At 38.6% G+C, this 26807-nt stretch overlaps 1 long non-coding RNA gene across 1 annotated transcript; it reads right to left on the bottom strand.

Moving 5' to 3' along the window:
• Positions 1-15761: 15761 nt before the first annotated feature.
• On the bottom strand, positions 15762-22153 carry LOC310714008. The gene is made up of 2 exons (XR_014529510.1): positions 22021-22153; positions 15762-16112 (listed from the first exon to the last, which is right to left on the bottom strand). It is a non-coding gene; the product is annotated as an uncharacterized lncRNA (long non-coding RNA).
• Between the last annotated feature and the right edge of the window lie 4654 nt (positions 22154-26807).

Below are 26807 nucleotides of genomic sequence, written 5' to 3'. Positions count from 1 at the left end.
TTGACTTCTAGTATTTTAGTTTGTTGCATTGTTTCCACTCTTCATTGCTCCTGCTCCCTGATTAAAGTCAGTATAGTCTGGCCCATTAGGAAAGCAGGGCTTAGTCCTTCCTAGTGAAATATCAAGCAACTTTTGTAAAAGCAAAAATATCAAGCAACCTATCTGTAAAAATATCAAGCAACCTATCTGTAAAAGCAAATTTTTGTTCAAGTTTCCCCTTAAACCTCAAAGCCACACTATTTCATGCCCCACACATCCTCTCGTGATCCATTTGAATTTTAGAGAGCCAGGGCAAACATTTCTATCAATCTCCTTCTCTCTAGCCTGTCAGTTCTCCAAGAAACCACACAAGTGTAACAATAAAAATACTAGAATACTACAGGATGAAAATGGCATTGTCTGGCTGCTCAGTAAAAAGTGAATGTATAAAGGGTGGCAATACTAGAGAAAAGGGCCAGTGCAGAAAGAGCTAACAAAACAGGACTAATATCATTATGGTGTATTTCCCATCTCATGCTGTTCCTGCTTCTAGACTTAGAAATTTACATGTTCATATGATTGTGGTGTTTTTTTTTTTGCTTTAATAAGCCACTTTGTAGACTCATAATGTAGTGCCAAAATGCTTAAAATAAAAATAATAAATAATAAATAAAATTCCCGATTAAGACATGTTAAAAGTGACTGTATTCATGTCTGAAGTTTTTGAAATCATATAACTGGACTGAATAATTAAATATCTTTGAACTAGCTTTACATTTTATTAAATTATTCAGTTTTGCAAAAGATTTAATATTGCTACTTAAAGATTTGCTGAGTGTTGTACATAAGAATTACTGCGCAGAACACAATACCTTGCTGAAAAGGGATTTTTATTATTTCGCTGTTTCCTGGTTGCCAAAGGCAGCTTTCAGTTTTGGAAGAAATTCATTTTTCAGCTGCATGGTTTCTCACATAGCTAAAGAAAATGCTAATATGCAGAATTCTTGTGTTTTTATTGCATTCTTTTTTTTTTTTTTACTGTTGTGGATCAATGACACGTCCTTTGAAGAAAAACTCCTCTTTTACCCCAAAGTCAGAAGTGGACATTGTTGATGTTTGCCTATCCATCTGGTGTCCAGCCAATTGGCATTTGCTGCTGTTGTTTTCAGTCCGTAAATGATACACAATTGATGACACCCTTCAATTTAAACTACCTCACCTTTGCATTGAAATGCAATAATTATGTACCGTAATTAATTACATTAAATTCATAAGTTATGTAAATAATTACATAAATGATTTTAAACAGCAGACAGTGTGATGAATAATGTATTACAGTGGTACCTCAGGTTACATACGCTTCAGGTTACATACGCTTCAGGTTACAGACTCCTCTAACCCAGAAATAGTGCTTCAAGTTAAGAACTTTGCTTCAGGATGAGAACAGAAATTGTGCTCTGGCGGCGCAGCAGCAGCAGGAGGCCCCATTAGGTAAAGTGGTGCTTCAGGTTAAGAACAGTTTCAGGTTAAGAACGGACCTCTGGAATGAATTAAGTACTTAACCCGAGGTACCACTGTATTTGGAGGAAGCAGAACTGTAGCAGAACGGAAACAACACTGACTGTGACAAAGGTTGGAATGAAAATTGCTGCCTTTTTATATCCCTATTGGTGGTGGAGAACTCAATGCATTACATAGTAGGGTCACAGGCTTTCTGGGTCTCCCCTGCTCCCCTAAGCATGTATCCCCAGTGCATGCTCGTGTAAATGTAAATTAAGTAAGTAAGTAAATACATTATAAACCAACAGAAAACACTATTTTCCTTCCCTTGCCCAGCAATGAGAAGAGGGCAGACTCTCTAAAACCACCCAAGGCAATAGTTGGCCAACCAATTCACAGGCTAGATCTGACCTTGTCAAGCTTTACCTTGTGCCATGTAATAGTATTAGAGGAAGGGGCTGTAATTCAGCATTTCAACACATACTTTGTATGCCAAAGTTGCCAAGCTCAATCCCTTGGGGGAGTTATTGGTTCGTTTGTTTTGTTCTTGTTTTCATCATGCATTTTGTGCTTTTATATTGTATTTTTATGTTGTGAACTGCCCTGAAATCTACAGATGAGAGGGAGGTTGAGGGGGTTGTCCAAAATAATAATAATAATAAATAAATAAATCTGCAGCGTTTGGGCCAAACTAGACAAATAATCCAGAATGGGCCCCTGCACTTTTAGTTTACTTTTAAAGAGTCATTCATGGAATTTCTAATTGCTTGAATGATGTCTCATCTTCTTTTGTGCTTTTTAAAGCACCAATCCAGCCTTGGGTGTCTGCTATTTCTGAGGGTCCCAATGTAAAGTCATACAGCATCATGTTTTCCCCAGAAAGCTGTTATCAGTCTTATTCCATTGTTTTGGTGCCAAGAACATGAAACACAAATTGCTCACACAGCATCATCACTATGAATTTCTGCCATAGGCTTTCTTTACCTGTACGGCAGCCTTCTATTCTTAAAATATATTGCACCTTAATAAATAATATAGAGAAGCATTTAATGTTTCCAAGAAAAGCATGGAACAAAATGACCTCTTGTCCTAAATGAAGAATTTGCCTTAGATGATCCCTGTGGTTGGAAGCAAGTGTGATGTTTATCACAATGCACTTGGGTTGCTGAAGTACAGTGGTACCTTGGGTTAAGAACTTAATTCGTTCCGGAGGTCTGTTCTTAACCTGAAACTGTTCTTAACCTGAAGTACCACTTTAGCTAATGGGGCCTCCCTCTGCCACCGCGCCGCCAGAGCACGATTTCTGTTCTTATCCTGAAGCAAAGTTCTTAACCTGAGGTCCTATTTCTGGGTTAACGGAGTCTGTAACCTGAAGCGCCTGTAACCCGAGGTACCACTGAATCAGAGAACATAGAGAAGTTAACTCAGAGTTGTGGCAAGTGTGTTACAGAACCAGATGGACATAAGTAAACCAAAATATTTATTTCTATACTTCACTAACAGTGCTTCTGTTATTTTAGAAGATTCTATTTTTCCTTCTTTGTAGTTAAAATAGTAGAGAATGTCAAATGTCTACTACCCAAATCTAGCTGTGTGGACAGCTTCATGGCAGTCAGAGTAGAGCCCTGCTACCATAAAACAAAGTGAGTGGACAGAAGGCCTTGGAATTAGAAGACTGTTACAGGCTGGTTCTAATATTAGCCAGAGTGAGGAAATTGCCTCATGCAGATGATTTTGGGTATCATAAAAGAGTAACAAATGGTCGTGTTGTTGTTGTTATTATTAACATGTTTACTATTGGGAGTGTCAAAACATACGTACTACAAATCTTGACTGTGGGTTGGCACAATTTGCTGTTCTGCCGCGGGCTCTGTCTCTGTCTCTATCTTTGGCTGTGTTTATTTAGTAATCCTGAGCAACCCTTTGTCTTGCAATACTTTCCTATAATTAAAACTGAAGCAAACTAATTATCTAAAGCATATTTAAAAGGAGGAGGAAGTACTGGATTATATATCAATTATTGTGGTTCAACTCCAGCACCAAAACATATTGCACTGTACTCAAAATCAGTAAACCCCCTTGCACCAGCAATTCAAATAAATATCAGTTTAAATATATATTACGTATCATGTTAGTATCATTAACAAAGGTTGCTGTGCATTAAAAGTTCAATCAAAACTCTCAGTTGGAAATGGCCATTATTCTTGTATTGATTTGTATTCATGGCACTCATCCTAGATGATAGAAAACAGTATCCCTCCTAGAAATTGCTACGGCAATATAGCTTTTTATGTCTGCTTTTCTGGCCCCCCATTAAGAATAATTAACTGGATTTGTGTTTCATAATGTGTCCTTAGTATATTGATAATTCTTTGTGTATGCAATTCTTTCTTCAGCAAATTCTTCTGAGTTTAACAGACCAAGTGTCCTATTTTCCAGGGATAGTTCCAGATTTACAGAAGCCATCCCGGTATCTGATTTGATCCTGGAATGTTCCACTTTTCCTTAGAACGTCCCTATTTTAATAAGAGAAATGTTGGAGGGTATGGAGTTATGTGACTCCTGAGCCAAGGAAATAAGTAACTATACAATTTAGAATACATCTGAAGATAGCCCTATACAGTATAGGGAAGTTATTTAATGTTTAATGGGTAGCATATTATTATTATTATTATTATTAGATAGGACATCCCTCTCCATCAATTACCTTCTACCTTTACCTGATTGAAATATTGATCTCTAACAACCCAGGAACGTAATTCTCTCAAAGTTTATTAGGGGTACCGCCACAAAAGACCAGTAATGGTGGGCAAGTTCCTTGAAAGACAATTGTGCAGAACTACCAATGTGCACAGATTGTGTACTATGTTTGGAATATGATGTGAAGCCTTAGAATGCAAATATAGATCCCCAAAAGGGATGTATGCTGCTTAGTGGCAAGCCCAGTGTGATGGGTGAAATGCCCCTGAAAGAATTACCACATTATTCCTTACCAGAGATGGTAATGCAGCTCTGGCTGTATGATCCAGTCTTACATTCCCACACATTTGACCAAGGTGAGTTTCCTTGCCCAAATTCTTAGGCCAGGGAAAAATGCTGTTCCTCACAAGCTCCTTAGTGAGGGAATCAGCTTGAGCAAATGACTACAAGGGAAGTGTTCCTTGTTACGCACATTTTTGAACTACAAACGTCCCCAACTTTCTTAGTTGTTTGCCTATATTTTATCCCCACCCCGCCCACTCCATGTACTATTAAAAGTCATTGAGAACTATAGTGTAGAGAGAATCAGTTTGTAAACAATCTCTCTGGAGCACCAGCAATTATGTCAGAGAGAAGTGTGAAGGGGAGAAAAAATGGATTTGCTTGATGTTATTGCCTTTCTGAAGATCCAGACTGTCTGGAGCCCCTACTCTTTAGTACTCAAAGAACAGAGTTTACAGTTATGGACTTTCATTATGTTAACATTATTTTCATAAGAGGTGACATAGTATTGGGGAACTGTATTTTACTTGATATCTACTGAATGATAATGAGGGAGCTGATTCTAGAGTGTTCCGTCAATTAGAGTAATATATATGCAGACTGGTTACTGTGCCCTTGGAAGTTCCTCTTTTTAACAAAGCACATCTAGTCACTTCTGATTTTACCAGCCCAGTGCATCAAATTCTCATTGACAGCTGGATAAGCTGAACAAAAGCATTAAATGTGACTTAGGGCCCTGCTATATGTGATGCCAAATGCATCATTACTCTCTGGCACGTCCAGGAAGGGCTGGAGAAAACCCCAGTCTGAAACTGGAAGACTGGGGCAAGTAAAGACACTACTGAGCTAGTTGGAGATTTAAATCACACCCAATACGCATATTTAAAGCATATGGGTTTTTGCAAAGAATACAGGGAACTGTAGATTCCTCCTGACAGAGCACCCTTAATAAACTTTATTTCCCAAGATTCATGATGCGGAAAGTTTTGTGTTTTAAATGTGCACTGGGTGTGCTTTAAATCTATGGGGGTATCCATCCTAACTCCATATAAATCAGCTTCATGCATTCAGTTTTGCATTAGGACTTTTAATATTGAACAAATAACCTTATGATAGCCATTGCTTGGATGGGTTATAAAATATTTAACAATAACTAATTTATGTGACTGTTAAAGAGCAAAATATATTTTATGAAATCTGACTTTGGGTTGTATCCAACTCCTACTCCTACTCAGAGAAGACCCACTAAAATTAAAGAACCTAAGTTAGTATTGCCCATTAACATCAATGGGTCTTCTCTGAGTAGCAATAGCATTTGTTCTGCTACAGTATCATGGGGCTTTGTAGCTAACACAAGCATAATAAAAAAACTATCTTTGCAGCATAAGACCTATGTGGTAGAAATACAAATTCTCAAAAGGATGTGGTTCTCTAATAGGAAGTGCATTACTGCCCTGAATAAGGTCAATCAAATTTCATTATTTTTACATTAATATAGAGACTGAATTTCAGGCAGTTGCAATAAGCTCTGCAGGTAGATGAGATGTGTGTGGGATTATTTTTTGCTGACTCAGCTGACACTCTCCTTAGCTTAGCCATGGATATACTTTATTATCTTGAGGTTTTGAAAAGCAGTCATCAGGATCAGGCTGCATGCATTAACATTGTTTGGAGCTGCCTTGTCCCATTAGTAGTAGAATTTCCTAGATGGTTTTTGAAAGATCTGTTTGTCTACCCAATTTCTTATAGAACACGCCTACAACACTTTCCGCTTGTTTGGGCAAGAGACATCCCATTTCATCAAAATGATCCCAGAAACTGAAGTTTTGGAGCTGTCCCCTTTTAAAACAAATGAATCACAATACAGAGAAGACAATTTTGGAGCTGCTGTGTCCCACACTAGTGATTAAAAATATAAATCCATAAGAAGTCAATATAACTTTCATTAGCAGTCTAGCTTTTGGGAGGATGGCAAGATATAACAGCTTCAAGATGCCTAGAAAGAAGTTACAACATATATAAAACAGTTAAAACAATAGCATGTATAAAAATAATTTTTAAAAGTACAGTAACACCAGTCCCAAGTTAAATAGCACTAGATTATCAGGGTACACCACTTCCTTCAGGGCCCATCCACACTTTTGCTTTTGTTGTTCTACTGCTGTGTCCTGTTAAAATCTGATGTTACCCACTGAGTCAGAATATCTGAAGAGAGATTTTCCCCACTTCCTAAACCACTCCACTACTGTGAGAACTTTTTGTTTAAACCAGAGTAGCAAAAACTGTAGCTCACCAGACTCCAAATTCCTATAAGCTCCTGCCACCATGACCAGTGGCCATGGAAGATAGCATTAACATCTATCAACACCTGCAAACCATAGGTTTCTCACCCAGATTTGATACTATTTCTTGCTGTTTAACAATATATTAATCAGTAAGATATTGCCCACTTATTCCATGCCTGATCAAAATACTCAGGAGCCTTTTGTGAGAAGCTCTGTAAAAACACACAGGTAGTTGTATGGCATGATTAAACCCCCTCCTCCAGTGTAGTTGTCATGATCCAATTTGTTGCCTCCATGCTATCTGTCTTTCAGAAATATTGGGAGATCCAACCATGAATCTCCCTTCACCTTCTCTGGTTTGGCAAGTTGATCAAACATGTAGTTGATCAAACATGTAGAAGTGACAAAGGGCTTTTGACTCACCTGTGTTAAGAGTCATCAGAATCTAAGAGGGGTGTAGTGTAACATTATAGAGTTCCCAATCAATCTGTCTCCCAGGTTCTCCAAATAATGAATGCAAAGACATAAATACAACTGCAGACCCTCCAAGTGCACCTATTTTCCAGGTACGTCCCTGATTTAAAGAAGCCGTCCCAGCTTCTGATTTGATCTTGGAATGTCCCACTTCTCCTTAGGATGTCCCTGTTTTGACTGGAGAAATCTTGGTGGCTGTGAAGTTATCTGCACCCTGAGCCGCCTGAAGGCAATACTGTATAGGGAAGTGTTTTAATGTTTAATTATGTTTTGATGTATGTTGGAAGCTGCCAAGAGTGGCTGGGGCAACCCAGTAAGATGTATAGAATATAAATAGTAAAATTATCATTATGGAATGGAACGTCCCTATTTTCATTGGATAAATGTTGTAGGGTATGCAAATTGGGGGAGAGGTTCAGCAACTTAGTTTTGTTCAGTCAACAAAGATATCAGAAGAATCCAGAAAATAGGGCTGGGTTACTGTTTGGGGGACTGTTTTTGGGGGGGAGGGGGAGGGGTTGATTTTGTTTTGCCCACCCACATTTAATCTATCAAGACTGTGTGTTACAGTTTCCCCAGAAATACTTTTGCCATTAAATGATAGATTTGTTGCCACCTGTCTCACTTTTGTCTTGTCTGATCAGGTTGCAGTTGTAGCAGCCTCCACTTAGCCTCAGGTAAACAATTTACAGTGGTACCTCTGGTTAAGAACTTAATTCGTTCCGGAGGTCTGTTCTTAACCTGAGGCACCACTTTAGCTAATGGGGCCTCCCGCTGCTGCCTCGCCACGATTTTTGTTCTCATCCTGGGGCATACACAATCACAACCTTACATGGGTGGGGGAGGAATAAATAAATAAATGGAGAGCAAGGGAAATTCTCCTTTCCCCTCTCTCCATTCATTTACTTATTCCACCCACCCACCTAGTGAGCTTTCTTTGCTTCCTAGCCTCTGGGGAGGTGTGGGAAGCACTGGGAAGCTCACAGAGCCCCTGCACGTCCTTCCCAGAGTCCAATAAACAGTGTACCTCGCTTAATGGGCTTTGGGAAGGGGGGCAGGAATGCTTCCAGTGCCATATGTTCAGATAATATAATACATAATATGATACACACATATTACCATTAATCAAACCAAAACATATAACTTAGTATCAAGTTATCTGTGGGGGAAAATGTTTCTGTGCCATTTGAAAAGTTTTATTTTAAAAACAAAGCAAAACACCATAGTACAATTAGTATGGGGTGTTCTAGAAGTTGGTGTATCAAATCTTCCTTACACCATGAAAAAGTTGTGAAGTTTGACTCTATTTTCTGCTATTCAGTGAGAAGCCATCTGAATATTGGCTGGATAAGCAAGAACCACAGTGGGGGAGAAGGCTGAGCCTTCTGTATTAATGCTGAACAAATGGAATCCAGATTTAATATTGTGTGTGGTCTAAGAGATCATAGCAAATTAGGATCCAGAAAATCTGTTTTTGTACTGATATGTGTACCTTTGGTGTTGTTTTTCCTTAGTTTAGATGAATTGTATTTTGGTACTACCTTGATTTTGCCAAAAAAATTATTGGTATGCAGCTGTTAGGCTTCCTCTAACATAGACTTTAGTGTACTGCAAAGTCATATTTTAAATTAAATATGAAACTGATTCTCTTGTGAGTTTTAAAACTGCTTAATTCCACTTTATGTGTTCTGCACCAAAGCACCTCAGCTTGGAGCAAGAGCAGAATCAACAAGTACTCTGAGAGGCTATTTGCAGTGCTTAGCAGGAAACTACTAATAAAGTATCTGGTAAGATTGTATTCTTTCTAAATTTTCATCTCAAGTGGCAAATTGCTGAAGTTCAAGAAAGATGTAGAACTGAATTCTGAAAAACAAGAAATTGTATTATTTCTCTGGGTTGAATTCAACTGAGTCTTATGCAGAGAAGGCCCATTGAAATTAATGAACCTAAATTAAGAAGAAATCCTAAATATGGGAAGATCAGTCACATTCTAACTTGCTAATCCTGGTAGATCTAGGGGTTGGACTGTAGCCTAAGTAATGTTTATTAACTTCAATGGGACTACTCTGAGTAAAACTTAATTGAATACCATCCAGAGTGTAGACACTTCTTCACTCTTGTTAAGCAAAAACTAAAATCAACAGCACATTATGCACTCAGTGTGCAAATTTACTGGAGAAACTTAGTGAATGTTTTAATGAATATTATGAAACCTCTTTGAAAAGACATAGATTTAGAAGCTTCCCTAAGGGTCATCTAGTCCAACACCCTTAAGTTAAGGAATCTTAACTAGATTATCCGTGACAGATGGCCATTCATTGTTAAAGCAGATGAAAAATTTCTGCTTGAGCTAATAGAACACTGAACTATAGGTCAAATATAACATAAATGTACTGGAATTCTACAAACTGTACATCTCAGGAGAAATTTTCTGCACTCAGGAAACAAGCACTAAGAATAGCATCACTGTTTGGAGTGACCTACTGCTGCAAAGCATTGTTTCAAAGCTGGTCCAGGCCAAGAACCATCTTGGTGCCAGATTGTCAGATGACAACTGAGAGAGTGGCATTAACATCAGTGCAACCAGACTTGGCAAGACTCACAAAGGAAAAGAATCATCAAACAAGAAAGAGATTATGTCTGAAGGATAAGGATGGCTGTAAGGAGAGCTGGATGCTACATGAAGTGATTTGTATCAAAGCTAAGAAATTTATTGTGCATGTTTCTCTTTAGCCCTGCCCTCTTTGCCTCTAGCCCCCACCATTTTGCCATCAGCTGGTTGGCCAGGTATGAATACAGCCCTTAGGTTGAAATGGGCTCTCCAACCTGGATGTGCAGGTTTTTTCCTCCCCTTATTTGCGTTTTAGTATTAAATGAAACTGTACCATATCCAGTTTGGGGCACCAGAGTTTAAGAAAGATATTGACAAGCTGGAACATGCACGGAGGAGGGTGACCAAAATGATGAAGGATCTGGTAACCAAGCCTTATGAGAAATGGTTGAGGAAATTGCATATGCTTAGCCTGGGAAAGAGGAGACTGAGAAAAAATATGATAACCATGTTCAAATATCTCACGGGCTGTCGTATGGAGGTTGGTGCAAGCTTGTTTTCTCATGCTTCAGAGGGTAGGACCCGAACCAATGGCTTCAAGTTACAAGGCGATTCTGACTAAACATCAGGAAGGACTTTCTGACAGTAAGAGCTGTTTGATAGGGGAACAAACTCCCTTGGAAGGCGGTGGAGTCTCCTTCCTTGGAGGTTTTTAAGCAGAGGTTGGATGGCCACCTGCCATGGATGTTGTACTTGAACTTCCTGCATTGCAGGGGGTTGGACTAGATGACCCTCGGGATCCCTTCCAGCTCTACAATTTTATGATTCTATGTTATGGAAATGTATAAAACATTGATAATATTAATTAAATTCTGAAAAAAACGATTGTTATAAGAGTATAAATGAATATTATATTATAATTATATCATTTTGATCTGTATTTAACTACACAGACACATTTAAGTAAACTTTGTTACTCAGATATTTGTGTGTGGTGGGAATAATGGGGAGGAGGAAGCTACAGTAGCAAAGCCTCCCAACTAAATTCCAGCTGTGATCATAGCTACACACATGGCCTCTATCTCTTATTTGCAGTGCAGTCTATATTTATGTTATATGTGAAATAACAGTCCAGGGAACAGTGGCTTGCTTAAGAAGTGACGGCTTCCTCCCACCCCATCTTTGAAAGAGGATAACTGTGTCCAAGCAATATATATAGCTGTGTGGTCCTTAAGATCTTCAATGGAGTCCCCTACCTAATGAAGTGAGGTGTGAGGGTATTAGGGAGAGGCGTTTTCGGTGGTGATGGGGCCTCCATTATAGAGTACCTTCACCAGAGAGGCTAGCCTGGCAGCTATATTATAATATTTTTGGCACCAAGTGAATACTTTTTTATTTTTTCAGCCCTTTTATTTATACGTTAAGTACATTTTAGATCTTTTGCACTAATCACATTTCCCTTTGCTGAGCTCTGGAAGGCTAAAGCATCTAAGGCTTGCTCTCTAGGGATCCAATGTGGAAACAGTGAACTTTGTAGGAGTATTGTGATGCACACCTCCACCTAGGATTGTGCATCAACTGGTGTGTACCCAGAATAACAAGGCGAACCATGATCTCACATTCTCTAGTCCGATGGTGCCATTACCAAGGCATCTAAAGGCAGAACAGGGACCCCCTAAGTGTCTTGAGTCACTCTGTAACTTGAGTTTCCCCAATAAGTTAAATGCATAGTAACCCTTCCCCTTTCCTTTCTGAGAAATAAAACCAAACTGACTGAGCTCCATGCTGGAGAGGGGAGGGGATGGATAGTGGAGGGAGCCTTCATTTTGATGGACAGGTCTTGCTTGTAATCACAGTAAATTATTTTTTGCCGTCACTCCAATCACAATGATTTGATGAAGCAAGTAAATAGAGTTGTTTTTTATGTCCCAAGAATAAATTTTGGTTACACCTTGGTTTGTTTCGAATGAGGCAAACCGTAAGCCCAAGTTAGGACAACATGCTAAGCCAAACCATGGCTTAGCTCATTGCAGCACAGCAAGACTGAAGGAGGACCGAACTGGAAGCCTGCATGCTAAGGCATAGTTTGGCTTTGCATTATATGCAAACAGAGCTAAATAATAGTCAAAAGAGGTTCATTACTGGAGCTAGAGTTCCCATCTAGGATTATTTTCAGTCATTTCCTGAATACTAGAGAACTTCAGCTTCACTGCTGACAGTCACAATATCTCCCAAATAACACATAACCCAGAGAAATGAATCATTCTGTTGTTTCCTGGATCAGCTTAGCAAAACAGAGGATTTCTTAAATGTTGCCTTAAAAAAACATATCATCTTCACCTTTGTCTCCCTAAAGATGTTTCTTTCTCTTACAGTATCCATAGTAACTGCAGACTTAGGATAATATAAAAACATGGGGATCAAATGCTAAATTCTGACTCATTCACAGTGCAACACTATACATGTCTACCGTGAATGAAGTTCCATTGTTTTCTTCCTGGCCATTGATAATGCTAGCTGGGGTTGATGGGAGTTATAATGGAAAATAAAGCATCAGGTTGGAGAAAACCATTTTATAGTTTTCTTAGCTGCCTTGTGGACCCTTAATGGTGTAAAAGTGGGATGTAATTGTTTTAAATAAATAGTCTTCTTATTTGGGTACCAGAAAAAAGTTTTGTGTTCTTTCAAGGTTATTAGTTTTTATTAACCCATTATTAAATACTCATCTGATTGTGATACTGTACTAAAATTCTTGTCGGGGTGGATCTTTATAATTGTTCAGGTGTGGACAAATATGTAGGAAAAACTCAGAGAGAACAAGGGAATCAGAGTGTCAAAATGTTTTATGTTATCCAATGCATTTTGCAATTTAAAAAATTCTTCATTGGAGCAAGATATACTTCTTAGCAGCTCCTCTCTGTAAACATGCCCCAATGGTTCCACCTGAGCTGCTCCTCCATTTTGTTTCTAACCACACTGCAGCCGTACCAGCAAGCTGTATGAAGTTTACTATGTCAAATTACAGAGATAATACCCCCCCCCCCCGGTTTGTGGAGACTTTACTCATCTCCTGTTTTTTTCTGGTTTAATGCACACATCTCAAATTACAAGTGCTGAAATGTGCTGGCTGTACATTTATTTTATTTATTATCAGTACTTACGGGATACTCTGTTACAGACATGTCAGGATTGCTCACGACAAGAGATAAAGCAGTTTAAAATTTATACTGCTGTTTCTTCTGGAATGGTGGTTTTTGCCTGTTCAAACAATACAACAGGCCTGAAGATAGTCTTTCACACACTGTGTTAGATTAAGATATCAGAAAAGAAGCAGCATTTTATTTTAAGCCATGGAACATAAGGTATATAAAGTGCCTTGAACAAAGAGGATTTTATCTGTTTGTACAATATTACACAAAACAGTACACAGCTCAGGTTATATATGATGTACAGCAGTCTTTGTGGCTTCTTGAGAGCTTTTAATTGAAAGACCTACTTTTCAAAAGAGTAATTGCTTGCTACCCCAGGAATTCAAATTGAATTTAAAGGAAATGTTTTCCTAGATTAAAATTTAACACCCAAACTTGGAAAAAAGATGGTTAACTGTAGGGCTTTCAAGGTAGGAAAGAAGCATGTAATTATTTTGTTTTGTGTGAAAGATTAATTTTTTAAAAACCTACTTTCATCGAGAACCCAACATTTGTGAAGTAGAATATTTGTTTAAGGTGTGCAAAATTTAGGCTGCTTGCACATTACTGGCTTAAAATGCAGATGTGCCTTTCTTTTTCTCAGTTTGGATCAAAGCTGGTTGGGAAGAAACTCATCAAAACATAGTATTTCATAAGAAGAAGCACGGTAGATATTGATGTGGCTAATATTGTGTGCACACCGCTTCCCAAACTAGTGGTGGAAGCTCAATGGATCCAGAGTAAATGGGAGTGTGTCATTGTGGAGATTAAATGTTGACTCTTGAAGATACTTTGGGCCTTTTTGTGTATGCAGGGAAAAAATAACACTCCTTGTGAAAGTGAAAAATTATTTACTCTGTTACAGTCTACAGTAAAATACCTTGTGTTGGGAGGTGGGGAGGAGAGGGTGATCTCACACAAAAAAGGAACTTTATTATTCTTTCCCTTAAAACATGTATTTTTAATAGAAAAGAAGGAAATTGTTGGCTGTGCATGGGTAAGTAACAGATATGTTACAATTGCTTAAGTAAGACGGTTAATTACATTTTATCACATGGTTAAATGCAATTATAATGCTTAGTTATGACCATCAGGTGAGGCTGAATAAGGCACACTAGCATACCAAACACAAGAGACTGTATTATTTGGCATCTTGTTTGCTTTTGCCATTCCAGTGTTTCACATTCACTTATGACTGGTTCAGTATGAGGCTTTTAAATACTCAGATACACTCTACTATGCTACATTTTAAACCACACTTTCCCTTGTAGTACTAGCTTGAAGAAAAACTGAGAGAGAGAAAACACCATTTAATCTAATGAAGCCTCTTATCTTGTTAGCTATGGACAACTGTAGATAGCTAGTAAGTGTGGAATGAGTCTTTTTCCTTTTGGATTTGGAAGAGAGCGAAGATGGACAAATGTAGATATTTTTATAAGCTCTCTGGAGGATATGGACCCTACATTACATAAATATTTGGAGAAACTGCAATTGAAATTGATCCCAATTAAGTCCTAGATATGTCAAAGGGCAATAAAGTTCATTGTTATTAAATACAAGAATACTTTTTTCTCAGAAAAAGCTTTTAAGAGATATAAGCATCCTAATAAATATGGAGTTTTTTTAAAAGAAAAGGAGAGCAGCAGGTTGAATGATCTATTCTTAAAATAAATACTAGAGTAGTATTCCCCTACAGTGAGCCTTTGTTAATATTGTTTAAAAGTATTTGTAAATCTATTTTTTAAAAAAACAACAACAGAAAAAATGCTAAGGCTTCCAGGCCCACTCTGTTCACAAAACACTTTAGCCAGAGTGTTTGGAACTGAGCTGAGCATAAATGGAAATATTCTGGCTCCACTGGTTTGCAGGTCATAGATACTATCTAGATGGGTGGTGTTTTATAAAGCATTATGGATACCATAAATCAATTAAAGAACTTATTAAAGAATTATTACATGTACTGGTTTCTCACAGGAATAGGGAATCTCAGGCCTCTTTATCTCCCAAGCCATTCTTCTTTCCAGACCACACCCCTCACCAACATGCCTCTGCACGCTCCTTGAGTGCTTTTGCCTGACTGCACTGTGCCCTTGAACTGTGTGTGTGTGTAAACCCCAGAGTTTTGCATGGCTGGAATGTAGCCTACTGGTCAAAGGAATCACATATGGTCAAAAGTAAGGGTCAGGCATTTGTCTCTGGCCATGCCCACGACTGGTGTGTCATGTCTAGATAGTTGCCTACAAAATAATATGACCCTTGAGCTGAAGAACATTACCAATTCATGCTTTAGGATAAGATAGCATTGGAGTTGTATAGTCTTCTTGTAATATTTGCTTTATTTGCAAATATGTAAGCAGAGAATATTGGAAGCAAACAGACACCTCTGCATCACATCTAAGTGTAGGATTGCAGAGACCCAGGTTCAGCATGAAGTTCACTGGGTGACCCTTGGCCAGTTACTGTCTTTCTCATCTTCCAGGTTATGGGGAGGAGAGAACCATATGTATGCCTCCTTGAGACGCTTGGGATAAAGGTGGAACAAAAATAAATAATATCTATATAACTGAATAACATCAGATTCCCAGAAAGATTTTCTGACTCCAGTTCATCTAGAGTTCATCTTCCATCAACTCAAGTCCTTGTTGCCCTTGTGTCTGTTTTTCATGGCAAATAACAACCCAGGCCAGATTTTTTGGCAGGAAACCACTACAGGCCCCCCAATTCAAACTGGGACCATGATCTAGATCAGGGTCCTGAACACCTGTTTTTCTTTCAAAGCAAAAGGAAGAGGTCAGCTTAAGCAAACTTTAAAAATAAGTTTAATGCAATGCATACTTTTGACCCTTCAATCTTTTTGAATAGGAACTATTTGCTCTTTGAGTTTAGCTCAGACCTCAGCTTATATCTGTGTCTTAAGGGATCCAAGATGGAATTTCAGAGAGATCATCTTCATTACGCCTGCTCGCATCTTCCTTTTCAGTATGTTGTGATCTCATCACCATAGTGTAGTCCTTGGAGGACGTGCCTGGGGTTTGTAGACAGTGTTGGAAAGTATCCTTTCAGAGTCTTTTTTTTTTTTTTTTGGAGTCATTGCTAGTTGTCTCAGAAATGCAGTTTGAGGTCATCCCTTGGATAATAGATGCATCTAGATTACTGGATAAGGTGGAAAGAGCAGAATTCTTAAGGCACTATTCCATAACAGTTGACAGAATCATTGTGCATCTTGGACATACAAAAATTATTTCTGACAGCCGCTGGCATGATACATTGCACAATGTTAATACATTAGCTTCTCCAGCAAGCTCTTTCCACGGCTGTATGTAGCAGGATGCGATGGAAGGATGGCTGGGCTGGTGGGGGTGGGGCAGGGAGAAGAAATCTGAATGGACATGTTGATGAACAGTAGTAATTCTTGGATGCAAAGATCCTAGTTTGGAGCAAGTACCCTTTGGTGAAAGAACCCTGGCAAAGATTTAACATGGCAAAACAGGTAGTGAAGTAAATTGTGGAAATATAGGCTGTAAAAACTTTAAAAATGTGCCCTTCCAGAATGTCACCTTTAAAAGCTCCTTCCAGAGTTCCTCACTTTCCCTAGCACATGGTTAAAGCCATGTGGTTGAGCTGGAGTAACCAGCTCAGACTTCCTCACATACCAAATCCACAGGTAGACCAACAGAAACACTTGATTGCCCATTTCCTCCCAAGGTGAAGGGAAGTGACATACCAGCTAAGCCTGGCAGGACAGCTTATTTATTGTTTTAAGTAATCAATTAGACTTAAGCATGTTGGTTATATGAGGCTGTTTATCCCACAGGACCAACATTAGGCAACGTTTCTGTATACTTTCAGTGAAAGCATGTACACCCATTTACTGTACTTCCCTTAATACTTTGAAATAAGTACAGTGGTACCTTGGCTTTTGAACATCTCGGAAGTCGAATGTTTTGGTTTTCGAATGCCAAAAACCCAGAAGTAACTGCTTTGGTTTTTGAACGCTTTTTGGAAGTCGAACGTGCCACATGGCTTCAGTATTGAGTTATCTGGAAGTAAATGCTTCCAGAAGTAAATGCTTCGGTTTTTGAACGTTCAGAAGTCAAAAGGTCTTCTGGAATGGATTACATTCGAAAACCGAGATATTTTGGAGAACTCAGAATAAACATTTCCCTTATTTCCCTGCTCCAATTATTTTTTTATTAATGGGCATACTTTAGAAAATAAAATATGCACCTTGCTAGCATTCTAAATATAAAATTTAGAATTCTAAATATAAAATTTAGAATTCTAAATATAAAATTTAGAATTCTAAATATAAAATTTGATGATTCTAAATAAAAAAAATTATAATACAGAAATTATACTATTAAATCACAATTACCATCTCAGTTTCAGATCAATATTTTCTAGTTTGCATTGGCTTGACTAAACTTTTCTCCCTCTCCTATTTATTTTATTTTATTTTATTTTATTTTATTTTACATTTTATTTTATTATACACAGTGTTGTGTGGCCATGTAGGTCATTTGCCCCCAGCTGATTCTGAAAGAGCCAACTTCTTATGTTTTGTAAACTATTTTGTGTCTTAGAACCATAGCCAAATATTTTGACAAGGAGACATAGACATGGCGGCATGTCTTAACAATAGCTATCACCTTAAGGTAATATTTTTGTATATTATCTTTCTGTTCTCCGTAGATGAAGAGTTGGCTGTGCTTTTAGAAAAAAAGGCAAGATTCAACTTTTTTTTCTTTTTTAAAGGAAGATGAGAATGTGTTACTAATTGTCTCTGGTGTTTATATTTCCAAGCAAAGACTCTCAGCCAATAAGTAACATTTCCAAATTGATTATGAGGCATGTTTGGAGGTGTATTTTCTTTAATGATTTCTTAAGTGAAAGCTTGGCCTGTCTGTGCCTATGTTTTGAGTAAGGATCAGCAACTGCCCTTTTTTGGATAAAAACTGAATCCAGCCCCGAGGAGGTGTAGATGAATAAAGGGACTGATATGAGACAGCTAAATCATGCATTGGCAGAAGCTTATTTCAAAACCTTTGTGTCAAATCCAAAAGCTTTGGGAAGAGCACTCTACACATTGGTTTAAACTCTGGTTGTTGTTGTTTTAAAAAATGCCCTTATCTATTCATTCCTGAAACCCCTGGATTTACCATTATAACTAAGAGCAAAATATGGCTTCTTTTGTCTGGTTACATAGGGAATGATTTTTATTGGAGGAATTAAAGTGAATGAAAATTGAAGCTATACTAAACGGATAATTGTTCTAAGCCAACAGCTGTGTACACATTACCATTTACTCTGGTTCCTGTGCATTCCCACCAGTGGCATAGGTTGCCAGCACCTGGGGCAAGGTGCAAAAGGGGGAAGTGGCATCACCAGGGGGAAGGGGGCTAACACATTGCTGTGGGTGCGCTTCCCCATTTTTAGTGCAACTTCTGAGATGCGGGCTCTCCCAGGAGGTGCTGGACACAGACTCCTTGGTGCCATGACTCACCCTGCACCAGCCACTTCAGCTCTCTGTAGAGCACCCACAGGAAGTTCCGCTGGCCCAGGCCAGGAGCTGGCATGTTGCCAGCCAAGGCTTGGTACAGCTTCCTCTTCATCCGTGCCAGGCCCCCACCCATGTATTTTTAGAGCAGATGTCAAAACTCAAGAGCTGGTCTGTGTTCCTCTTAGACAGCATTTTATTTATTTCCTCAGAAAGCCTTGAGTGATACAATTCCCCTTAAATGCCCCTGGGAATGGTACTACATCCAGGCATTCTGGGGAAATGAATATAGTGGCTGTGAGCCTGGAAGTGAGTGCAGAATGGAGTCTGTGGGTTTCCTTTGGGCACATGGCTACCATATTTATTTTCCTAGAATGCCCATTGGAAAGCTGCTATTGTTAAAGCAATTTAACATTCAGTAGCCATAACCATTCTGAAGGGAATGATGCTTGGAGAAGGGCCTTCAAAGAAGATCTCAAAAAACACAAGTAGATAGACTGGTCCTTCAAGTACCCTGTTCCCAAGCCATGAATGACCTTAAAGGTAAAAGCCACCACTTTTCCTTAGGATATCCCTATTTTCACTGGAGAAATGTTGGAGGGTATGGAGTTATCCAACCACCGAGCTGTCTGAATGCAACCCTATATTGGGAAGGGTTTTTAAAATGTTTAATGTTTTATTATGTTTTTATATATGTTGGAAGCTTCCCAGAGTGGCTGGGGCAAACCAGTAAGATGTGTGGGGTATAAATAGTAAAATTATCATTATGGAATGGGACGTCCCTATTTTCATCAGAGAAATATTGCAGGGTATGACATTGCCTAATCTGAACATTTACTGGTTTGAGTATTTAGTCCTAATATGAAAAGAACAATGCAAAATAAGGATATTGAAATACCCATTTCTATAATAAAATGCTCTGCTGAAAATATTTATTCATAAATCTGTTTTAAAATCATTGTGTACCTTGAACCTTCACATCGGAGTGAATGGATTGGAAGCTACATTGCTACTTGGCCTTAAACATCTCAAGAGACTTAAACGTTAACATCTGTTTTGTATTTAGCATTTGTGGAAGTGCTTGTTCTGGTAAAATGAAACTCTTAGCTAGTTAGTGACAAAAGAAAATAAAAACCTACCTTAGAAAAAGGAGGCTAGAAAGACTGCTGGATGTATGAATTCAAGGTTCCCAGACCACAAGAATTTTAATTGCCATAGCATATAAAGACTTCTTAGTTGAAGAGTGTGTAACAGAAGGCCTATTTAGTTATGTTTACTTTAGGCAGTGTAGCAATTAAGATTTCTGTGTACAGGAGCTATTCAGTGTAGGGTTTTTTTTTCATTTAAAATTGACAGGGTTTTAAAGGCAGAACTACCTTCTGCTTTTCTCTAAATCAGTGGAAATGGTTTTCATAAGTATCCCACATGTCTTCCCCTTAGTGGATTAAACCAGTGTTCAATCGACACTGCCCCGGCTTAGTATTTAATTTGGTGCTTAGAAGACTAAGAGAGCAATACTAATACTAATATCTGACAATCAGCATGTGCATTTTTCTATATTAAAGCTCAGCATTATTTCTCCTCTAATACAGATAGAGTACTGTTTCAACTGTGATTATTCCCCTGCTTGGCAGTTATACATTTAAGAAAAAATAAAGACTAACACTTTATTATTATTATTTTTTAAAGTCTTCCCAGAACTGTGTGAATTGAGGAAGCCATTTTGCAAATCCCCTTAGCATCCTTCATGCATTAGTTATATGAAGGTGATCCACGAATAGAAAAGTACGGTAAGCAGACTGAACCTTCTGGACCTGCCCCTAAAGAAAGATAATCTGAGCATGAACAGCTGCTCAAATGTAGACACCCTTTGCAGATGTCCATGCTCAGTGTGCTCAGACATTAAAGCTAGGGATGCCCTGTGTGTGAAGATAGGAACACTGATAGAAGGTACAGCCCCACTTCCTCCTCTACCTGTGAATCCCCATTATATGATTGGGTGAATGTGTAAAGGTGTAATTCTCAAACAGATTTTATTATGAAGTTTTAGTGAGCCTCTCCACTCCTTCCATCCAAAAGTAGAATGTATAGAATATGGGGGGGGGAAATACATGAACTTATTTAGCTGAATTTGCCCTGGGTGCACACCTCAGCTATTTGTTGTAAAAATTTCCATACTAGCAAGACAGACACTAGTGATGCCAATATTAAAATCTACTGATTCTCTTGATGTCTTTTGAATTCCTTTTTACTACGAATGTAGCACTGTGAAATTTATTTGTGTGTGTGTGTATGTGTTTAAAAGTATTTCTACTGCACAGACACAAAAAATTAATTTCATTTGTCCCATGGATTTTATTGGCACCTCAGAAGTATCCTCATAGTTTCCTACTGTGCAGTAATTGAATTTTTGAAATATGAGTTTGCCCTCTGTTGGAAAAAGTAAGATGAGATTTGCAGCCTTTCATAGTACAGTGATGCCCCGCAAGACAAATGCCTCGCAAGACGAAAAACTCGCTAGACGAAAGAGTTTTCCATTTTTTGAGTCGTTCCACAAGACGAATTTCCCTATGGGCTTGCTTCGCAAGACGAAACGTCTTGCGAGTTCTTGCGAGTTTGTTTCCTTTTTCTTAAAGCCGCTGAGCCACTAAGCCGTTAATAGCCGCTAAGCCGCTAAACCGTTAATAGCCGCTAAGCTGCTAAGCCGCTAATAGCTGCTAAGCTGCTAATTGCGGTGCTTCGCAAGACGAAAAAACTGCAAGACGAAGAGACTCGCGGAACGGATTAATTTCGTCTTGCGAGGCACCACTGTATTATCTACCTTAAGACTTCTCTATTTTAGATGGGAACAAAAGGCACAGATGGATTGCAACCATAAATATGTGCAATATCCAAACTGTGTCTATCACAGATAGTACAATGTTGTTTGATTCCTGTCTTATAGTTCTGATTTATTTGTAACCCACGTCTTATGTAATGAAACGTGCATAACAAAATGCCTATATGCTCAGGAAAAAAATTAATTTTCATGCTGAAAATAGCACACAACTATGTATGTGAGTCTCCCCCCCCCCAAAAAAAGCTTTCTTTGTTTTAGGAAAACAGCCATTTATGAAATGGAGTTTCCCCTATTTTTCATTTATGTTGCTTGTCTGTGCCTACAAATAAGCTTGTTTATCCCTTTAAAGGTCAGGTGGTGTGGATAACTAACCAGGCTCAGCCAACCTTGATTTTCCTTTGCCAAAAGCTGACCCCAGCTAGCTGCTTTTGTAATCAATGTATCTGAAGTACTCAAGAAACAAGTCAAACAAACCTAAGGTCTGATTGTTATCTCAACTACATTAGTAACATCCTGGCAAAGAAGTTTGCTTGTTGGCAGGATTGTAGGCCTGCCTATTTGTAAAATAGGATATAAAAATCTGAATTTTAGGAACAGGTTGAGAATGACTTTTTCTTTTCCAACTATTAGAATGCAGTGAGTTGAAATACTAACATTTATAGAAGAGAAGGACTATAGGGGGTGTCAATTTTTAAACTGGGGAAATGTTCAGCTATTTTACTCACTGAATTATATTTGCTGAACCAGTGTGTTGTACTAGGAGAGCCAGTGTGGTGTAGTCGTTAGAGCTCTGGACTATGAGCTGGGAGACATGGGTTCAAATCCTGACTTGACCATTAAGTTCACTGGGTGGCCTTTGGTCAGCTGTGAAAAGGTGGGATATAAATGCAGTAAATAAATACTATCAGTCCTAGCTAGAATGTCCAGTGGTCAGGGGTGATGGGAGCCCATGGCATCTGGAGGGCTGTAGTTCCCCATCCCTAGCTTAAGAAAACCTACTATGAAAAGCTTTCCCAAATCTCTAACATAATTTAATATTACTGAGCATTCAGGAAACTAAAATAACAGCACACATTATTAAAATACATAATGGTGCCTTTAATACAAATTACTAATAAATATATACTTACATCAGTACCTCCCCATTCTGACACACCTCCCACCCAGGACTGACTGCCTCTCACCCACTGCCCAAACAAACTCACAGATCCCGCCCCCCCCCCCGAATCTTACAACAAAGAGGAGTTCTAGAAGCTGCTGACATCACCCTTGTCTCTCACTCTAGGTTTGCTTTCATGGAGAGGCAGGCATCCTTGGGCTGCCTGCAGCACTCAAATCAGCCATACAACACACACCAATCCCAGGCTACAGCACATCTGGTTTAGTGAGTTTTCCAAGGAGTCCAAAGGATGGCGCTCACAGCTCTTTCTCTGGCCTTTGTACATAATCTCTTTTCTGGCTGCTTTGCTGTCCCTACAGCAGGGGTTGCTTTTTCATATCTATAGTATTAAAGTGATAATTAGTTGTGTTGATCCCCAAAAGGTAGGGGTACAAAACAAGCATAGCATCTATTTGTGTCTAGTACAGGTCCTCAGGATTTGACCCTACTTCTGCACATAGCTCCCTTCGGAATGAACTTTTGATGACACAATCTGTAAAGCTGCATGCTTAGGCATAAACCAAATGAAGCTGATTTGGAATATTCAGTACAGACCTTCTGGAAGACTACTGCTTTAAGATTTCTGTATACCAGAGCTATTCAGCATACATTTTCCTCTATTTTAATTGGACAGAACTACCTTTTACCAGAAAAGCTCACTACATCTTATTGTCAATGAAAGAGCAGAATGTGAGTTGAAATTTTTAAGCAGCCTGCAGCTCAAGAACTCAGAAACATTAGAGCATACACAAGCATCACATTTTTCTCCTCTGTGGGTATATGGTCCCCCCCCCTTTACTTACCTCACTTTCCCCTGGTGAATGAGGTAATCTCTACATTATAAATTTGTAAAGGCCTTTAGGAGCCTCTGATATGCAAGATGCTTGATAAGTAGAAGGTAATAATGTTTCACTTTGGACTTTTGCCTTCCTGGATAAGTGAGCTGTTTCAGAGTGTATGGTACTCCTTTTCACACAGCTCCAAGTTGTGCATATTGTGATCCAGGTAAATTAATGTGGGTTTTTTCCTAGGCTAGGCTAGGCATGTGTTAGTATTTAGGTCTCTGCTATGGGGTACTCTTTATGGGGGCCATGATCTCCAATCGCGTTATAGTTCTTGTGACTTAATGTAAGTACTTTTTATATCAAGTACCTATAATATTCCCATATAATCAATGAGACTTTAGAGTGTTTGGACATGCCTGGATCACAATAATTTTTACATTAGCACTAGTGATAGACAGTCCACAGAACCCCAAGCTCAACACGTAGTTAATTAGTTTTTCTCCACCATTCTTGGAGACACAGAATGTTGGTTGTCAAAGTCTCACTGCAATACGTGCCTTCTTTAAGGGAGGACCCGATTTCTCATTTTTCCAGTTTTAAATTCAGATCTCCACATTTTGCAGCAATTTGCTTTTTAAAAAACAAAACAAAAAAAAACTTTCAAAAATTCACCAGTGTTTTAGTGTGATTTTTTCCTAGTAAGCATATATTTATATGCAATTTTGGCTATTGAGCATTATTGAAAGCAATTTTCTCTTATAGTTAATGTATGTGGTGAATGTAATGCAAGCTGGACTCAAACTTCAGAAGCTGTTTCAGCTTGGCTCATATTAGAGGCAGAATTTCCAAACTGAGATATTTTGGCACCTGAGCTCCCCTAATTCTGAATCTGTTATATCACTGATTTGAATACCGCACATTTTTTAGTATATGTCATATGAGACAAGACTGATTAATTTAGTTATGGTAATGCATTTTTGTCTGTATAAAGGTTTTAGCCAGAAAGTGGGGTCATGACTTTCATTTTTTTATGAATATTTCTTCCAGATAATTACTTCTGACATCTGCCACTCCTGTCCCTCACTGTTACAGTGAACATGTGGAATTTTTAGCATTAAAATGAGACTGTGGGCTGTGAAATAAGGCATCAACCTGCCCTCAACTGATCAGTAGTGCTGAAGCCACTTGTTAAATTGTTTAAATGTGAATCTTTTATATATAAAGAGAAACCAGGAAAAGGCCCTATCCTTGCACTGGAAATTGCTAAGATACGGACTGTGAGGGTGACTACTGAGATATTTGCAGTCTGTGAATTACCACTGGAATATGAAACAATTCACAAGCACAGAAAGCAAAGATCTCTTTTTGCTGATCTGTCTTATTTTATAAAATATAGCTACACATGTCACCATTATGGGCTAATAGCCGTAAATAAATAAATGAATGAAATGTCACCAGACATTTGCTTAATTTCTCGCTTAATTGGGTAAAAAAGAATAAAATGTATTCCACAAATTCCACAGCTGTGTCCCAGGGGTGTGCTGTCTGGCTTCTCTGGTGTTTGTCCAGGCAGCTCGGCAGAGGCAGTACATGAAACAGAAAGATCAGGCAAGATTTGCTTTGACATGTTGCTGCTGATCCCACCCGTCTCAGAAGCACAATAGTGGATCAATCTTAGGAACACTCCCAGTAAGTCTGGTCCAGTCTCCACTCCAGTGAAATGGGTCAAGGGCAAGAAAAAAGTTTCACAGGTATAAAATGAAGGGCAAAAATGTAGAGGAAAACTGTAATTATTTTCACAATGGACTGGTGTTGTTTATAGGAATCTGTTTGGTGACTCAGCTTATTAGGATAGGCTTTGCATAGCTTTCAAAGCACTGGTGCTCACATACTTGCCTTCTTCCTAATATGCACCTGAAGTTACCAATTATATTGCTTTTTTGTTAAACACTTCCATAAATTTGGGTAGCGCAAGTGCTAATTCTCACTAACCCCACAGAAAGATCATTTGTAATAATAATAATAATAATTTATTATTTATACCCCACCCATCTGGCTGGGCTTCCCCAGCCACTCTGGGCGGCTTCCAAAAAAATATTAAAATACTGTAAGACATCAAACATTAAAAGCTTCCCTAAACTGGGCTGCCTTCAGATGTCTTCTAAAAGTCTGGTAGTTGTTGTTCTCTTTGACATCTGGTGGGAGGGCGTTCCACAGGGAGGGCGCCACTACCGAGAAGGCCCTTTGTATTTGCATTGTACATAATTTTTCAGTTTAAAATCCAATTCTGTCCATGCGAACAGAATCTATAATGTAGAATCTATAATAAATCTGCAAATGGAAAGCTCTTGAGATTTATTTTTAAGGGCTAGGATATGGCACCATCAGTCAGGGTCACATCAGCTGTGCTAAATCTCCCACGGCGACCATATACTTCAGATGCAGCTCTTATATTCCAAATCTTGTGACACAAAACAATCAAATGAATATGGATCTATTGTTTACCTGAATTGCTGGTGCCTTTATTGACTTTTCCTATAAAAATGTGATGATCAGTACAGTTCTGCCATCTGAGTGAGGAATGTGGTACCTCTGGTCTATGAATACTAACACTGAAATTCAGGCATGCTGAGTTGCCTCCAACATGCCACCCCAACCCAGCCAGGCTGTCTCTGCCTGCCAACCCCCACCTCCTCAACGCCAGCTTCCTTACCTTCGCTGCATTGCTGGTGGAGGACGTGCCAGCACATGGAAATATTTTTAGGAGGGGGACTCCTTGAAAATATGGGGGCTGGCTCCCATGCCCCCCCATAGCCAGTGCTGGAATTAAACTTGCATAGTCCATATTCAGAACACATATTTGAATATGGGTTACTTGTACAGTACTAATGTCAATATACACCTTCAGTGGTATGTACAGAAACCTTTCAGCTGAATACTTCAGGCCTATTCAAATTATTATTCCTTGAAGAAGCAATAGGGAGTTAGAGGTAATGAAGAAAGTGTATGAAACATTTATAATGATGATGATGATGATGATGATGATGATGATGATGATGATAATAATAATAATAATAATAATAATAATAATAATAATAATGCCATTGTTTAAATGAAAACAAAACTAATGACATGGCTGGCTAGAGAGAAAGCCCCTCTCTGCTTGTAACAAATAGTGCCATCATAACATAGCATCAAAATCAAAAGTGGAAATTGATGCACTGATTCAGATTCCTTTAATAATTTATTACTTGTCTATATATCTCTGGTGGATTCATTACAGGAATGAATATGATTCCCTTTGTTAGAAGAGGAAGCCTACGTGAACATCATAATTTGTACATAATATTTTATTCAGAAAGTACCATAATGTGATTGTGTAATTCCAAGTCAACAGAAGAATTAGCCTGTGGTAAACAACGGGGCTATCAGGTGAAAGCCTTTGTAAATGTATCCTTGGAGTGTATGCAGTCTCAGGGATTATGTAAGTGTTCTTTAGTATTACACTGCCAGGTAAAATGCTATACCTACTGCTAAAGAAATCAATTTCCTAGCCACATGGTTCTGA

Source organism: Podarcis liolepis (genome assembly GCF_965112155.1).
Source record: "Podarcis liolepis genome assembly, chromosome: 8".
Taxonomy (NCBI): Eukaryota; Metazoa; Chordata; class Lepidosauria; order Squamata; family Lacertidae; genus Podarcis; species Podarcis liolepis.
The sequence above is the reverse complement of the archived record's forward strand: the minus strand, read 5'-3'. Positions and strand labels throughout refer to the sequence as shown.